This window comes from Coloeus monedula, assembly GCF_965178545.1.
Source record: "Coloeus monedula genome assembly, chromosome: 8".
NCBI classification, from domain to species: Eukaryota; Metazoa; Chordata; class Aves; order Passeriformes; family Corvidae; genus Coloeus; species Coloeus monedula.
This window is the reverse complement of record NC_138788.1, coordinates 15,773,461-15,792,214: the sequence shown is the minus strand read 5'-3', so window position 1 is coordinate 15,792,214 and position 18,754 is coordinate 15,773,461. Positions and strand designations below refer to the sequence as shown.

Below are 18,754 nucleotides of genomic sequence, written 5' to 3'. Positions count from 1 at the left end.
GAATGACATCAACACTCAGAATCCTCTTTGCTCAATTTTAAAATAAATAAAATATAAACCTGATCTAAATTTAAAAAAAACCCTGTCAAATAAAGTGAAATAAAGCTATCTTCCAAGATTTCTTAAACTGCTGCTTAACCTACACCTTGTAATTTGCAAGTACCCTGCTTTTCAGAAAAAAACCCCAAGAACACTTCAAATGTCTGTCCTTACTTCCCTTTCCTAATTTTTATTACACCACCTTCTGTTATTCTTTAAAGTCTGACAGATCACAAGCTGGCATTAGAATACTACCCTTCGATTTCTAACTTAATTAAACAAATGCACCATGACTCATGTGTTCTGCAAATGCTTTCTACAACTAAGCCCTTCTATGTAATCTCCCTACCACACTGGGGAACCTTGACAAGCTTTTAGACTAATTAGGAGTAAAATAAACAGGTTTCCTTACTATCCATCAAAAAAATTCTAATACCAGAAGAAAAAAGCAAGAACAAAACCAGATTAATCTGAATTAAATTGGTACAGCTGTGTCTTTTAGTAAAGATTTTTCTCAGAATGAGAGGGTTTTTTTTTCCTTTGGATTCTTTTACTTCTCTGCATCATGTTATAAAGAATGGGGCTTAAAAGTTTATGTTGTTATTTTCCCCTTTGACTATATATATATAAAGATATATTTAAATGCTGTGATTTGGCAGTTTTTAATGCAAAATTTAGTTTCGAAATTAATCTAGAGACAGATTTCCAGTGTGAAAGAAAGAGAAGGTCCTCATTTTAATTTCTGTCACATTCACATATAAAATCAGGAGGCAAATTTAGTTGGTACAACTGCAGAACTAACTATGCTTTCCTGATGCCCATCTAACACTACTGACTTTTACAGAGCTATTTGCAACTGGCAGCAGACCGTGACAGAGTCAAGTAATATTGCTAGTAACTATTTTACCTAAATCAACTAATATAACTTTGTAAGGTTCACTATAATGTGTCAATTTTCATCTTTCTCAAGTTTTCCAATAATTTTAAGTACATCATGCTTCTTCACAGACTCCCTAGTAAAATATAAGACAGTGTACTACAGCACTCAAGCAAAATTAAATTATCTTCCTCAGCCCAAACACAAAATCGTTTATGATAACAATAAACTTTTGCTTATAATTTTATATTGAATTATTGGATATACAGGAAAAAATATGCATTAAAATTGCTCACTCTGAAAAAAACATAGTAAGTTCCTCAGGATGTGTGTATATTCACTCCTGTCTGCAGCATGTGCCTTTTCTAATTTTACAACCAGAAGTCAAAGGAAGGTCCCTGAAGAACAGCTGAACACTCAGGAACTCAGTGCTAAAACAGGCGTAAGTGAATGGCCCAGAATCCTTCTCCACAACTTCCAAGTTCTTGCAGCAGCATATAAAAAGAGATCAGGAGCTTTCCTGCAAAATACACCGGTAAGATTTTCATCCTAAAATAACTTAATTTGAAAAGGTTTGCTGAGAACCACAGAGATAAGCAGAAAGAGCTTATTATTTTGTGTTATATTTCTTAATTGCTTATCCTGAGTTAAGAACACTGGCAACTAAAAATAGCATGACATTACCTTGACAAAACACTCTGCCTGATGACAAATCAATTCTAGGAAAATGAAAGAGCAACAATGCCTGGGACCACATTTTTAATTAAATACAATGGATTTAATTTTAATAAAAAGGATTTTGTGTGAGACTACTAACATTCTAAAGAGAAAAATACGAGTATACTGTTTCAACTAGCCTACTTTTTGGACAAATTTTAGTAAGCCACTTTAGTTTTATCCCTTATACTGATTGCATTACAGAAAGATTTGGTTTAACTGCATACCTTATTTACTAAAGCTGACAATCTTGCATGTCTTCTTCATAATGCTACCTTTTTATTACTTCTTGTCTAATTATTACTTATTATTTTTAATCAAAGTCTATCTAGGAGTAATAAGTTGTTGTAGCTGCTTACCCCAGAAAAGAGAAAATAATTGGTGACATGAAAATGCTAGCAAGTCATATGAATACTAATCCCTTTTCCATGTTGACATTGAATTAACAAATGGAAATTAATAAAGTTAGTGAGAAGTGTATCAGCAGCATAAAACTTTTTCAATTACAACATATAGATAAACACTGCAGTAGATTCTCTGGGAAGTTTGATGCCTTTTCCTGGTCTTAAAATCAAGAATCAAACATGGTTAGAAGGGAAAAAGGGATTTTACCTTGGCATTGATTTTAAGGATCCTTAGGTGCACACGTCCAGGTCTAATGCACTGAAATACACACCACAATGCACCCCCAAAAGATCTGGTATAACATTATAGGTCTTACTAATTAGCATATCTATCCAAAATTCCCTAATGAGATGCTTGAATAAGCCCTCCCCCCCAAGGAACCTTCCCCTGGATGGTTCTATCTTAGTTTACAGAATGTGTTCTGGAGAGGACCTTGGGGTCTGGGGCACACTCTTACCTATGAAGCTTCTAAAATGTTTCATCTCCTAGCTGAACAAACAAGTCTACGAATGTAGATAAAAAGCACTAAGAATACAGAAGTTGTAAAAAACGTATAACAGGGGTGTAAAAGAAAAGGCAAAAAATCATCATGGCATCAAGATGGTGAATCTAAGCTTTTTAAAACAGTAAACACTTTCCAGCTTGGGTCATATGGACCACCTACAGTCCTTGCACTTGCATGAATCAATAGAATGATCTGTATATGAGGTATTTCTAAAATCTCTTCCTCTTGTAGAAGAGGGCCTACAAACCATTGAACTCCTAGATAAAAGTGTCTGTTTGAATAAATTTATCTGTAGCTACTCTTACCTTTCAGCAAAAGGAAGAGTGAGTGAATTCCTGAAATTCCTAGCTCTATTTGACGTGATTCTGGTTTGCAGCTGCCATCTCTTAAAATTACCCAACAGAACTTTTCACACTTGATACCCACTTTCCTCAAAGTCAGTTTTTAACAACCCACCATCATCATGCATTTCCAGCTCCAACTACTCCTCCATGTCAGTGCCTTTTATTATTCTATTCTGTTGGTACTGTCATCCAACTTTTAAAATTCTCCTTCATCTGATTGAATCATTTGAAAAAATACACACAATGAACAAAAATTAGAATGTTCTTCATCTATCCTCTTTGCTTGCAAATTGAAATTATTTTTTCTTTTGTATATCAGCAAAGAACTGAGCTCTAATGTTCTGCTTGATATGCATAACAGATTCCTACAGATGACTTTGAATATACTTTCCATACATTTCTTGATAGCATACGTACTGTAACCTTAAAAAAACTAATGCTGTCCTATGAAATTTAGTCTAATTTCAACCACTCGAACTGAAAATGACAAGAGTACCAGATAAACTGGAGTGTAAAAATACTTACAGTTCATTCATCTGTCTGTCTTTTCTGGAATTCCCTCCTGTGATAGTTTGATAAAAAATATCTCTCTATTCCCTAGTTTTACTGAGCAGTAATAAACTTGAGCCTAAGGTATATTATTTGACTTTAACAACAGTGAATAATGTAAATGAACAATGGAAGTCAGAAGTATTATAAAGTGGTAGAAAGTTGACATTACATTACTGGATCAGGTTCTTTGGTCAGGCTGTCTAATAGCATGACCAAATCTATCAATAACCCTAAAAAACTAATCACATTGTGTTAATAGTAATTCCTAAAGCAGTCTTAATATATAGTTACACCAGGCAGGATATATTTTTTCCTATTTCAAATGAAGGCATAACACGAACCGTGTAAATTCCTTTAAAAAAATCTACATAAAACTAGAAGATATATTAGTCCCAAACAAATTTGCATAATTTCAGACTCTCCCTCTCGTTTCTCACGAGGACCTCTCAGCCTTACCTACCCCATCAGTATAAGGGCTCTTTAAAGCACCTTTAATTAATACCCAAGGTACAATTAGGGTACCTCAGGTCATGCAATTCAGCTGCTCCCCTTCCAAACTATGAGATGTGTAATATATCCTTGTAACCTGTCACAAGGGCCTGTATTTGTATACTTGTTACACTTTACTAGCAATACTGAACAGGTGACTTGAAGAGAAAAACCTTTCAACTACCAAGAGTAACCATTTAAGATCTTTGATTATATCCTGAGCATCACAGTATAGCTGTTTAAATTCCTCTGCCTTGAACCAACTCAGGGCATAATCGAGGCCACATTCACTCCCAGTATATATGAACCAGTTTCCCTTTTTTTTAACCTAGACCCCTGAAGTCTTTATTGCGTGTACATTTTTCAAGTGAAACACGTTACACAGTTCCTCTAGCCATAAACTCTCCTGCTGTGGTTTAATTTCCACAACTACATAACTGCAATCTAGTAAATTTTCCTTCTTAGAAAAGCTTGTGTCACAGCTCTTGCAGCTGTGGGACCTGATTATTTACCACCACTGTCTTAAGTGGAAATTACCATATTCTTAAGGCAAAATGCTGACTCTATGAGAGGCTCACTGAATAGCCACATTTACTTTGCAAAAGAATAGGAAAAGTTTAAACAAAAAAGAAATTAAGAAAATACTTAAACTTTTCAGACAAAATTGGCTTGAAGCCTGAGTGGCAGTCTCACCCAGTGGTTTTTCTAAATGGGACAGGCAAGGCCCTTTTCAGGCAGATTAATGGCACTATGCCTTTCTTTTTCTGCAGTAACTTTATCTCCATTAACAAATGGAATAAGAAATTGCCTGCAGCTGTAGCTGTTGCTCAAATCAATTATCAGAAGCCTGATATAAAAGTACTTTACATCAATATAATAAGAGGATTATAATAATGTTAAAAAATTAATATATAGTGGCCTTTTTTTCTTAACACCTCTCAAAATGGCTTGCACTGTAACATCCATCACCTTTTATCCTGGCTGCTGTGCAAGAGAGAATGGGTGTGTAGCTAAGCTCACACACTGAGCTACTGGAAAGTCAAAAGGACTGGTATAATTATCCCATCTGTACTGACAGCAGGAAGAACTTCATGTTACTGTACAGATATATGTCTGACCTGGTTTCGAGTACTAAAAGAATTTTCCTTCATTTTAAGGGGGGAATAAAGGTAACTGCCATTATATCGACTCTAGGAATAATATAAAAAAGTAAAGTCCTAAGTAAGTAATCCTAAAAAATACGCATTGTTAGGGAAGCACAGTATCAGTACAAGGGTGGCATGACAACAGTTGTAGAAATTACTTCCCTTTTGTACTACTTTGAATATATATTGTACATTTTCATTAAGTTACCTGATTAAAAGTACACACTAAGCACATTATTTTCACTTTATATATACACCTGTTTTCTATCACCATTTTTCAAATATCATAACATTCGATATTATAGGCCCTCAAAGTTAAACGTACGGGATCAATAGTACTTATTCATCAAGATGAATATTAATTTGAAATCTGTACTTTAATTTTGACACCAAAGAGCGCACGAAGTGTAACTTCTGAGCATACACTAAATGCGTGCACTGACCAACAGCACAAGAAAATTTTGTTCATACACAATGTTTCAGGTCAGTTCCCAGATTTCTGTTTTATCATTTTATCAGGAAAAAATAGGATTAGCATTCAATCACATCTTATACCGTGCTGATGAAAGGTTTATTTGAATACATTTAAGAACATATGAACAACAGGTTGCTTAGAATGGTCACCATGTCATTTGTAAAGGAAATTTCAAGCAGGGTTACAATTCTTCATATGGAATGTCACCGTGTATTTTGTAAATCAATACATTTTAAATTATTTGACATGTTATTTATCATTAAAAATCCCCAAAACCTATTGCAGTTAAAATGCTTCCCCAATTCTGAATTTCAATAAATGATAATTTACAGTCTTACCTCTTTTCACTGTCACCTGCTGCTGAAGCTGACAGCAGGGAAACGTTTGTCTTTCTGATACTACTGGCACCACTCAGTCCTTGACACAATAGGCTAGTTAGTACATCCTTTCCTCCCCACATCTTGACCACACCAAAATTGTGCACCTAGTCAATAGACTACTGTAACACGCTGGAAATTTTAAATACAGAGACCTGATATATACTATGTCCTATTCATTCTATAATAGCTTAACTAAAGTTAGTGGTAAGTGTAATTTGCATTTGCTCAAACTTTCTAATGTTATGGTTTTGTCTTTGTTTTTAATTCCATTTCATGCAATTAATGCTCTAGACTGCATTCAGTGTATACATCATTATGGTAAGCACATTGGCATGCACAGGCAATATAAGAATAGATTATAATTAATCCCATAGACAACCAAAAAAAGGTGAAGTTGCATCATGCAATGAAACCAGCTTGCCCTGGGCTGCCATGCAGAAAAAAACCTACATCAATGAGTCTGCTGTACGGCTCCTAGGTAAGAGTTGACATGAAAGAGGTGAGTTATTTCAGCAATGAAGTCACAGGCTGAGAATGTTTATACTACTGTAAACAAAATACTGTACATAGCACCAGTATTACTCAGGGATGGGGGAGAAGATGCTTGGAAAGGAAGACAAAAAGGATGAGAAAGAAGAAGAGGGAGGAGGAATTATAAATTACAGTAACCAGTCTGAAATCCAATCAGTTCTTTTAAATAAGCATTTTGTCATTTCATTCAAAATAATTTCACTTGAGCTTTCAAAGCAAACCTGAATTTTCAGTGTATTTTGAAGAAAAAATAATGAGATAATGAGATACAGAGAAACTTCAAAAATGTCCAGCATGGTCAGTAATTGATGAATAACTGAAGATCATAAACACACAGATATGCAGAGGTGAATTTTTCAATGCAGTGCACAGGATCCAAAAAAAACACAAGTTTCACTGATTTGAATGCATAATCAACCAAACTAAATGAATATGGAAAGTGACAGGGATGCATTGATATGAGCGATTAATTTGGCCACCTTCTGCTGCTTTTCTAGTAAAAGACATCTCTGCTGAATAAAGCAGGGTTTTTTCAGAACTTGTGTTGAATTGCCTTTACCTTACTCACCTTCTCAGCTGCACTGAACATAACAACGTGACCGGAATTAGAGAGTGACCACCTAGCCTGTTCTAAGCCATGTACATTAGGCACAGTACTGCACAGCCTGATTCCAGAGAGTTCAGAAAGACATAACCCACCAGGTAATTTATTTTAATGCAACATTCACTTAAAAATGCTACCCTGTGATGATAGAAGCACAATTTTGTAACATCATATTATTATGTGTGTTCCATTACAAAAGGATTTCTTCCATGTTTACCAATAGGTATACAGCTTTTGAGCAATTTTTCTTAATTACCTTTAAATGTGTATTATCAGTCTATTTTTTGCACAGTTCCCAAATATATAAACTAGTTACGCAGGGCAGCAATTCACAGAATGCCAAAAAACAGTTTTACCAAGAAAACTAAATTTCACCTACTGTATAACATTTTTAATAGAATCTATTGTTCCATTTGCAGTACAATCACTTCTGGTATCTTTGTTTTTATACACTAATAGCTTGGTGAAATACTAATCTTTTTAGTTAGTAAATTGTCACAGAAATTCAGATCAAAATAAAATCAAGTAATTCACAGTAGAAGTAACTTTCTCTTGAAATTTCTCAGAATATTTGCTGAGAAACCTGTCAACACCTTTTGAATTTGACAGGTAAAAAAAAAATCAAAATTGTATATTCCAGATAGAAAACCTACAATTGTACTATCTTATATAGTGAAATTCACATTCTTCTTCCAGACAAACACTTCTAACCTTTTCACAGGGACAGAACTTTCAGTGAAGTCTCATACCACTTTTGGCCACTGTGTGCTATTTAATGAGGCTAGTAGAATGTTTCATTAATTACATATTAAACGTGTCAATATTTTCTTGGGTGTACAGGTATGCACTTACAATCTGTTGCACAGTGCATGCAAATGTTATTGCCTGAGAAGGTGGTTACCGAGTCAAGAACAATTAAAGCACTGCTAACAAAGCCAGAAACCTAGTAAATTGCTTAAGGCAAGCAGATGAGGAGCCCAAAAATTTAGGACTTGAACTCACAGACTTCCAAACTGTACCATTCAAATAGCTACTGTATAGTCAGTAATAGGAATTCTGGCATACACAGTATGTACTATAACATATATGTATGTATCACAACACAAATTATTCATATTATATATGTATACTTTCCCATTGTTGTGGAAAATAAAAATCTTTCTTATCTTACTTGAAAAGCATCGACTTAGCAAAAGATGAAAAGCATTCTTTAAATTTACTCTAAATAAAAATAATATACCAGTAATCTTTCATTCAGGTATGATAGAAAAGTCCTCAAGATCCACAGAGAACACAAAGCTGGTCTTAGTTCTACAATCTCAACACTCTGAATATGACAATGTAAAAACAAAAGGAGAAGAATCATATCCTTGGTATCTGCTACTAAAGCAGCAGAGCATGACAGAAGCTATGAATGCAAGGATCTCCAAAGACCAGGTTAAATCACAGTTTACCATACATCTAACTCAACAGTTTATTGTCCTGCAAACAGTGATTTTTTGCTATAAAACCAGCTAGTCTTCAGAGATTCAACTATTAGGTTTAAGCAGAGTCATCTGTTTTCAGATTGTTGCTAGGAAGCAACCTCATGTTAGAAAAGTTTCCCTGTTTCAGCTGGAGAGAAGCTATCAAACTCATTTATTTTGTTAGAATCTAAAATAGCAGGAGTTTCTCTCTTTTGATATAGCCAAAAGCCATAACAAACTACATAGTTCACACAAGTCTGTTGCAAATTATATAACCTAATCATTATGAAGGATACTGTACTATTTAGAATAAATGACTAGAACTATCAAATTTAACTAAATTTCTGGGATATTTAGCCCTGGAGTTAATTCCTTCCAATATAAAACTCCTTTAAATAAATCAACTACTGGCAAAGTTTAGTTTGGCAAAACAAGGAATCCAACTCTAGTTTTCTGTTTTGGGGACTTGGTTTCACTCAACCAGGTAAATGAGTTAATAAGTTTAAGATTTCTGAATTATTTCACTGAAGATGGCCATAAACAAGTCCCTGGAACAACAGGGTGACTGGATTAATGTCCATTAACCTCTGGTGATTTGAACAATTGCCACTGCATTTTAGCTACAAAACCAAATGCATTGAAGTTTCAAATTTTCCCTAGGCAGCAAAGCTTATTCAACTCGCATCAGACATTCACGTTTACGACAGAGAGCTGGGTTAGAGAAAAAGCTTTCATTCCCACGAACTAAGAGTGCCTTGAGAAAAGCCTTGAGATATCGTGCTAAAAGAGTTCTCAATGCATGTACTTGGTCATCCTTTCACATCCAGGGCAGAATAACACCAGCCTGTCCTGATTGCTGTAGCTGTTTATTTCACTTCTGTCCCCACCTCAAGCAAGCCCATTACTTTTCCTTTCCAGAATTCACACACTTCCCAGCCAGTCTCTTTCATATAAAGAAAAAAAAAACCAAAACAAAACCCACACGCCACCATCTCCCTAATACTCTAATTCTTCCTATAAACACCATTTAAGGACCACACGACAGTCTGCCTCTGTCTGCCCAGGATTTTCTCTCTAATGTGATTCTATACTTGCAGCACTTTCCATGTAAGTGAATGAGCACAACAAATATTACCAGCTGCTATGTTAAAGCACAGGCATAAATCTCTGGCTTTGCAGAATGTGTGTTTGGGATAAGGTGCACAACCACTGCACATGCATTGGCGTCAATTTATGAAATGTTACAGAAAAAAATAGAAGATGAAAAGTTTTCCTAAAGTAAACATTGCGAAAGGGAATTTAAAAAATAAGTTAAATCATTTAATATCCTCTGGAAGAACCATATCTGCACAAATACTTGGCAAGGGTAGAGCACTGATATAACCAGGAAGCTTTGAGATACTAAAGGGAAAAGAAGGACAAGTGATACCAGAATCCAGTGGCTTAGCATCCAAATCTGAGTCTAGCCAAGGGCTCAGGGAAGCTCAGGATAAAGGTAAGAATTGTAAGCTATAACATATTCACACTTAGTTTCTACTAGAACATGGTCTAGCAGGATTCTATGTTGCTCACTGAAAATACTGTAAAGATTGTTACTAAAATACTCAAAACACCTTTAATCACAAAGGGCTTGTCTATACAGAAACAAGAAGAAACTATGTGAAGTACACTGGAGAACTAGGAAGAGCAGTGTCCCAGGACTTCTGGGAAAAGCAAGTTTGGATAATGCAGTAAGGATTGAAACATAGACTTAATAATCTATCTCTGATGAGGACTGTAAAGAACATGTTTCTATTCAGTAACTGTTTATTAGTAATTGCTCACTGCAATGATCATTAGCCAGTAAATAAACTAGTATGATAGAAGATATGCCAAGATTTTGCTTTATGGAACAGTTGAATCCTTAAGTATTCTTAATAATGTTAGATTAAATCACAGACTTAAGTTACAAACCATGTATGACAAACTTATGCACAGTATTATTGATTAGCATGTCTGCACCCACACCATCTTATCACTATTGCAAAGTCCTGGACATACTGGTCTACACCTAAAGCAAGCAGCTTTAGGAAGACCTGCATCTACCAGGAAGACCATCTACCCAGATGTGTTTTCTTTATGAGACTGAACAAGGATGTTTTTTTAACAAAGGTGTCAGACTGACAGGCCAAACTTTGTTACATGCAGCATCATCAACCCAGGGTACTGTAAATCTTGATGCACACTGAACAAAGGCACCTAGACCAGTCTTAGGAATTCTTCGCAGGCTTCTCTTCATTCTTGTTGCTCATTCAGAGGGAACACAGCCTGCTAGGCCAAATATTCTGTAGTTCATTCAACCTCTTCTAGTAGCTGGCCAAGGCCTTAAGATGGATTATACTCATCATACACAATGGCACTCAGAATCAGAGGTTATAAATTACTGCAACTTCACTGACAGGCATGCTTTTACACAAAGTCTGATGGTGAATTATGGCCTTACGAAATACAAGTTGAAAGACATGTTCCTGACTGATTATAACACTACTTCAGTTCCATACCAGTAAATACATAAACATATGGAACAACCTCTGTGCCATATCAAAGTTTGCAGTTTCATGTATTTTGAAAAACTATACAAGCTCTATTCAAGAAGTATTTTTGTTTCGTATGTATATTTCTTCCCTTTCCCAAAATGTGTTATTATTAATGTAGTTATGGACAAAAAAAAGTTTTAAGTCTCTTAAACTCCCTCCTCTGACCAATTTTTGAGAAAAATTGTCAGCATTACTCTTCTGTATGTGCATCAAGGACCACTGCAGTGAAAAATGTTTAAGAATGTAATACTATGTAAACGTGTAACTGAAGTGTCATAGGTAATTAAATACAAGCACAGCTAAAATAATCTGTGAACTTGCAAAGTATGGAAAGGAATAATTTTCCTTTGATAAAGACTGGCCATATGCCATAATTGGTTAGGTCTTTCTCTCTTATAAATAACACGAGCAGCTATAATGAGCAGCATAATTTTATTATGTCAAGGTGTATATTGTACAGTAATTAAGAATCAAAATATTTGGGGGTTTTCATACAAATGTGTAACTCTGCTTTCATTTTGGATGAACAGCAAAGACTAAACACTTCATAAGAAATAAATTACTGTACTTTTTTTTAGTGCAAAAAGATCTCTGTCTTTAGGATCTATGTATTCAAAAATCTAATCCTTTTCTGCGTAGTCATTTATTTTGAGTGTACAGGGACAGACATAAAGTTTAAGAGAAAAAAATCAAAGACTTAAAGCCAACGTAGTTGTGAGGTGAATAAAATAGGGGAATACTTACTCTACTTAAAATGTTTCAATGTTTTTTCCATTAACTACAGTTCAAGTTCAGGATGTTGCTATAAATTACATTACAGAAATATACATCACCCTAAGTGATTGCTATACATTGCTCTAAGTCCTGCATTGCCTTCTAACCTATTGTAAGAAACCACAGGACATTTACAACATGTATTAATGGACTACCTTTTTTGATATTATGTTAGTATAACATTAGTAATAGTCACTAGAGCAGTTATATATATAGTAATTAGAGGTTAGTAATCTACTGGATTAACAATTTTCATGGCCAGTATTTTCTGAGAGATTTCTCTTATTTTCTTCAATCCGCTTGACAAAGTTCAAATCTGTAGAGCAGAAGGTACACACTGCAACTCAATTTTCCTCATTTCTACTTTTTTCCTTGTGAGAAGATGACAGTGTCAGAAAGGTGGCATGATAGTCTGATGCAGTTTTTATTCACAAGTACACTCCAGCTAGATTGACTTGTATGGACATTTTCACATGCGTTAAGATCATAAATATCTGGATATTAGTATTTCTGAAAACAGAAATGTATTAATAATAAATACCTCATGCATCAGGAGAGGAGACACATGAAAAATAAAAATTCTACATATGATTTTAAATGGACATTTGCTTATCTGAAGTACATATCGAAGTAAATTTGAACTACATTAGGACACAGACAAGTTTAGTCCAAATAAGACTGAAACTGTTCTCTGCATTTTCTCATTCTATGTCAGCAATGATATAACTAAGTACAAATATCAATTGTGTGATCTAGGGAAAAGGCTTATCTTTTTCATTTGTTACCTAGAGTTCAGATCAACTGCTCTTTTCTGTACTGAGGTATGGGTGAAATTCTAGATGTAATATGTCATTATATGCAGGGGGCATTTTCTGTTTACGTTAAAAACATGTTATCTGTGAGAGTATGACTAGCACTTTAACAGTAGAATAGAACTCATTCTATTTTAGTTCTTGATTCCATAAACCTACAAAAGGCACTACAAATTGTAGTGTTTTCACTAAGAATTAAAGCTGAGCCTACAGGCAAATAATACCCAGATGGTACCAAGACTTAAAGATTTAGGAAGCCATTTAATCACTTGTCTAGCCATAAGAAAATAATGTCTAATATTTTATTTTCAGAACTTTGAAAGTACCAATGAAGTTATTCTTCCTTCTTCAACAAGGCTAAATTTTTTATTGTTGCAACCATCTGTTAGTTTTTAAGAAAGAAAGAGTGACTGGGTTTTATATCTGGTAACTGATTTGACAACAGTGGTTCTAGAAAACAGTATTCAATAAAACTTCAGAAAGGAAAAACAGAAGTTAAGAAGGCAATCACTGAACTATGGCAGGATGTGGCAGCAGTTTGCTGCCATCCTCATGCTGTTAACGGCTGATCTTCAGTATTAATTGTATACCTGAAAACTGACTCCAGCTTTTACCCAGTTGCCTATTTCTTGGAAGATTAATATCCCAAGGAAAATCTGATATTAATTTGCCAATTCTCATTTCTGAATAAGACACAGGTATAGAAACTAATATGGAAACACCATTGCCCACATTTACTCTTCTGTTTCTCTGAGGCATCAAAGGAACAGAGGACAGAGTTCACCAAGAGATGGCCTGCATTCATTGTGTAGTATAAAAAACCTTTGAAAAATATGAGTAAAATATATAAAAATATACATGAAAATATATATTATATATAAATATATATATTTTATATAAAAAATATATTTTATATATTTTATCATGAAGAGACTTCCTTCATCACTTCTTCTGTTAAGGTAAAATGCTTTCATTAAAGGTTAATGCTCCTCCTTTTTCCTCCCACCACCATCTTGACTTGTTACAAGTGCAACAACTTTAGCTGAAAATGAACTTGTGTCTAGGATGTCTCTTCACTTTGAATTCCTTTATAGACTGAAGGGACACAACTTTTCCAATTATTCATATACTGCAAATCACTGTAATATTTATTTCATTCCAAGCTAGATTACGTGACTCCTTGCAGGGGAAATGAATAGCAAGAAGCTGGAGGGAAAATTAACCTATACAAAAATGTCCTGATAGCTTTAAGGCCTTTTTAAAGATAATAAAACCCCAGAGACAGTTGAAACAAATATTAAATTTTGTACTATAAGAACATTAAGTGCCCTTTCTTGAGGGGAAAAAAAAAAAAAAAAAAAGCCTTTGGTGATAGCACGAGGAAATGTACTTGAAGCATCTTTCCAGATGGTTTAAACATTTCCTATGAAGCTTAAATTCTTTCCTGTGATATTTTCTCTGCCATTTACAAATAGATAAGGCTGGCTAATCAAGTCCTATAGAAGAACAAACACAAAACATACCTTATTCTTAGAAGACTCTTCAATTTAACATGACTTTCATGTCTAAGAACAGACATGAAAGTGAACAAGAAGGTTTAGAAGAACTTGTAACAAAGGCCCTGAGGACACACCCAAATCTTACTGAACACTCAATGCCACAACCCCCACACCCTTTGGTTCCTCCCCATCTCATATATGTTTCAGCCAACAAACTGACAAAGTCCCAGCTGGAATACTATAGCTTTCTTGTATCTCTTGGGAATAAAGACCTAGCTGCATATGAACTTCATAGAACTACTAGCTGTATTCAGATGGCAGTGCAGACAGTGAGAAAATGAGTCAGTTCTGCTCTCTCTTCAGCTGCTTTGGCTGCTTTGCCCATCACTCAAACCAAAATGTTGGAGAGTGCATAAGCTATCGAGTCAGAAGAGGCAGAAGATGAACTCAAGCGAACAAGGGAAGTACCACAGACCCTTTCCTACTCCCCACAATATTTTCAAGGAATGATGAAAGTAGACTGGTTTCATACCTCTCTCTAAATGTAAGAGAAGTCGATTCCTGTCTCTATTTTGTCACACAAGACTCTACTCAGTCTGTGCCATGCTCTCCACAGTGGCAGCATGCTGCTGCAAGGGTAATACTTCCCTTGCTCCCTGCTGCACAGCAACAGCTCTTTAGGAAATACTCTGGTACAGAGACAGGACGTCTGCCTATTAATAGCTCTGCTTGAGCTATGATTGCACTTTTCAATACCTGCCTTGTGAAACTGATATCCTGATCAACATATCAGGACAGTGGTACCAGCAGTTAGCATTTTCCAACTCCAGGTTCCTACCTGCTGTTTTCTTTTGGTTATGAGCTTTAGTTCTTCACCCAAATTAGTAGTTTGAAAGATAAATAGATTTTATTTATTTTAATAAACCACAATTGAATCCCTCTCCTCCTCTACTAAAATATCTTTTCATGACTTTATTATAATTAGGACAAAGATTTAAATAAATAGCTATGCACCTGCATGGAATCTTACAGCCACATGCCATGAAGTTAATGCTCAGAATCTTAATTTGCTTAGCAGGCCTGCTGTCATGCTAAGTTCTACTTTCATTATGTGTTACCACATTTGATTGCCTTAAAATGTTTCCTTGGATAATTTTGTTACTACGCAACTGTTCCTTCATGAGAAGTTTTTTTAAGTACTACATATGCATTTTTATGTACTTCACAGACTTTTCTTCATACTGTATCACCTACTTGGTATCCTCTGAGAATGCCAAAAAATATGTAACTCCAAAGACTGCTTTTCAAGATGTTGAGAAAAAGCAATCTTCAGTGTAATGTCTGCCAATTTTTAGATCTAAAACTCAGAGAATGAAAAATCTGTCTTTAAATAAATGTTGTCACTCTGTGAAATATACTCCATTTCTTCCCTCCCATTTTTGTGGTATTTTACCACTAACCTGTACCTGTCTGCTTGTTTACTCAGATTTCAGACTTAATTTGCTGTTCTGTTCTTCCTCTAGGCATTCACAGTTTTGGGGGTGAGGGGTGTTTTTTGTTTGTGCACAGAGAAGAGGAAGGCTCCAAATATTCATCAGGTACCAGCCTTTGAGTGAGGCACACATGATATCAGAGCAGTCTCCACAGACATATATCTCATGCAGGCAAGTAATTTATTTTCATTTACCTCCTGCCTGAGAGGTTATTTCACCGATTAATCTACAGAGGCAAGTTCATTCCTGTCTCTCCAAACCCGATAAAACTGTTAATGTCACTCCTAATCAATACAAAAGAAATCCAATTTACTTTTCAATGTTAGTCACTTACATGCAAAAATCCTGTTTCTCCATAAACCCAAGTTTTATATATGTAACAACAAGAGTCAGAAAACTCCTTTTTGGTGTAGTAATCAAACTCAAACATGTATCAGCTATTCCTGAGATTCAATGCAAAACTTCCAAAAGGCTGTCAATATTCTGTTTGCTGTTGTACCACTGGCTGGTGTCATCCTATCCCAGCACCTTGGTTTCAATTTAGTTATAGATTATTTCGCTGACAAGTACAGACTTTGCCTAAAATGTGAAATGTTTTGTGCTTGACAGCTCTATTGATTATGATAACTAAGAACAAATAGTAAGAACAATCATTTAAACAATTCTTTTAATAGAGCTTGTCCCTCTCAATAGCAAACATCAATGAGACAAAATAATTCCTAGCAGCTGGAGCAGACTTTGCTTTGTGTTTTGTAAATTGTCCCCTCACTTTTCAACAAATATTTGAGAAAGACAAGATTTGTAAGGATAGACATTAATGGTCTTCAACCAGCTTTACAAAATAATTAAAAGGGAATTCTGCCGGATTTCCACGATGACAGCAGGCATTCACTCCACCAGCTTAATCCCACTAACTAATGCAGTGTGCAAAATTGCACATGTTACAGCATGGGGGTTTGGGAGGGAGGGGGAATTGGAGGTGGAGGGGAGCCTTTTTCTGAACGAGAAAATCATAAGAAACCCTAGTGACTGGAAGTAAAAAAATATACCTACACAACTCTATGTATCTGCAAACAAAACCAGTCCATTAAATAGATAAAGTCTCAAAGAAAAAAGGTGTTTTAATAATCTCTCTGCCTTCTGCACAACTTCTGAGAGAATTTTTCAAGAGCAAGTAGAATAAAGGAAGATACACTGAAAGCACCCTTGATAATATAGTATATCCAGTTGTCACACTCTCAACTTTACAGATAGGTAAATTTACTGATTCTTAAAAAGTTCTTGTGAAACTCAGCTTCATAAATTGGGAGGGGAAGGAAGTAAATATGTTTAATGCTCTGTGTGATCAGAATACATTTATTTGACATTTAATATAAGGAGCACACACAATATTTTTATAATTTAAGCAATCTTCTCTTGCAGTTTGCTGGCTCCATAATAGCTACAGGGTAGGTCTAACATTTAAGTGTTCAGAGGGGCTCAGCCAAGTCAAACATTATAATTTTTTTAAATACAGTATAAATGTGTTTAAATGCCATTTATGGCACCAATTAAAAATGTTGTGAGTTAACATGCCTATGTGGAGAAAGACACTTTTGATCAATCTGCTGGCAAATTTGTTCATATTTCTACCTCACAACTCCTTCCCCTCCCCCTCCCAAAATTTTGGGAGATTATTGTTTTAAATGTATACTAAGCAACCATGATAGTACTCTGTTGGCACAGAAAGTCATGGTTCTTGTGTCAGCACCCAGAATATCTTGTTTATCAGTTATAGTTTTGCAAATTTGCTCACTTATAGCACATACAACATCTGAACAACTTGAGAAGAAATTCCCAGATTTCTCATTGCAACCAAGTACTACAAGCTGCACATTAAAGGACTAATGCTTAATACAGATAGAAAAAGCATTGCCTCCTAAAAGTAGATTAAAAATTACAGATTCTTGCAAAAGCAAGACTCCTAATGTCATATTATAAACTCACTGGGATTCAGTTCTGCCTACTTTTTGCTTACCAAGGCACAAAATCTTAGAGAAATATAGTGTTATATACAGAGAAAACAGACACTTAAAACATTTAATCTTCATATTTCACTTATGTGAACCCAAAGGATCTCATTATTCACTGATCAACTAGCAGAAACTATTATCTATTAACCTCCTAAAAACTGAAATGGAAACTGGGGTGATTTTAGCATAACTGCTCACAGAAAAATGAACACAAAGTTACTGAACATTATAACCATCCTGTCTTTACTCAAAACTTGTAGTCCCCATTTTCCCATCATACCTTCATCACAGGAATCTTTACACCTGTTATTGCTAAAAGAGGGTCCCTTTGGAGTTATCAGTCACATGGCCACAGATGTGCCCAGCTTGCACAATTTCTTCATAGTCAAATTGTCTATGAAGAATTGACTATTAATGGGTTCACCTTCTTAGTAACACATTTAGGTTCATACGGACCAATGAAAATCACTTTTCAAATTTTTTTTTCTTGTGCATACAACTTACTATGAATGCCAAGGAATTTGTATTATAATCTAGAGTAATTAATTATCACTATTTATTTTTGTTAATTTTCATTTGAGTGCAAAGGTCAGTTTTGCCAGCTGAAGGAAAAGCAAATGCAGAGCAAAAGCACCACCAGAGGACAGCCTTGAAAATCAAAGGGTGATCCTCATTAATATGCTTGCAAAATTCTTATTCCAAAACTGGCATTTACCCTTTTGTCAATTTAAGTCCTGCATACTATCTTCTTCTACCCTGTTCATTTGTCCTTCCCAACTCAAGCATTTGCAGAATTAATGAAAAGAGCAAAGAGAAGAACAAACCGAGTCTACTAGCAAATACTAGTTCAGTTCTGGGGAGAGGTGACTAGTGATATCATACCACTGTTTGATGGGGCCTTCTGCCTTTGCTAGTGATAACCCCAGTTGTCCTTTGGCCAAAATCCTATTTGCCTTTCCCTGATGCACAAAAAAAAAAAAAAATGGAAACTGAGATTCTATCAGGAAATACACAGCCTGAGAACACAAGCTTCACTTGGTAGCAGGTGAGACCTGCAAC

The 18,754-nt window shown here is 35.2% G+C and overlaps 1 protein-coding gene and 1 long non-coding RNA gene across 13 annotated transcripts in view; one reads left to right on the top strand and one right to left on the bottom strand.

Annotated features, from left to right (window-relative positions):
• Nucleotides 1-18,754, bottom strand: part of KCNMA1 (potassium calcium-activated channel subfamily M alpha 1) — a 439,539-nt gene that overhangs the window by 192,358 nt on the left and 228,427 nt on the right. The gene's annotated exons all lie outside the window — the stretch shown is intronic.
• LOC309575713 overlaps nt 1,354-18,754 on the top strand; it is a 30,639-nt gene continuing 13,238 nt past the window's right edge. The window contains exon 1 of the long non-coding RNA XR_014226619.1: nt 1,354-1,451. This is a non-coding gene — a long non-coding RNA (uncharacterized lncRNA). The remainder of the gene's footprint in view (nt 1,452-18,754) is intronic.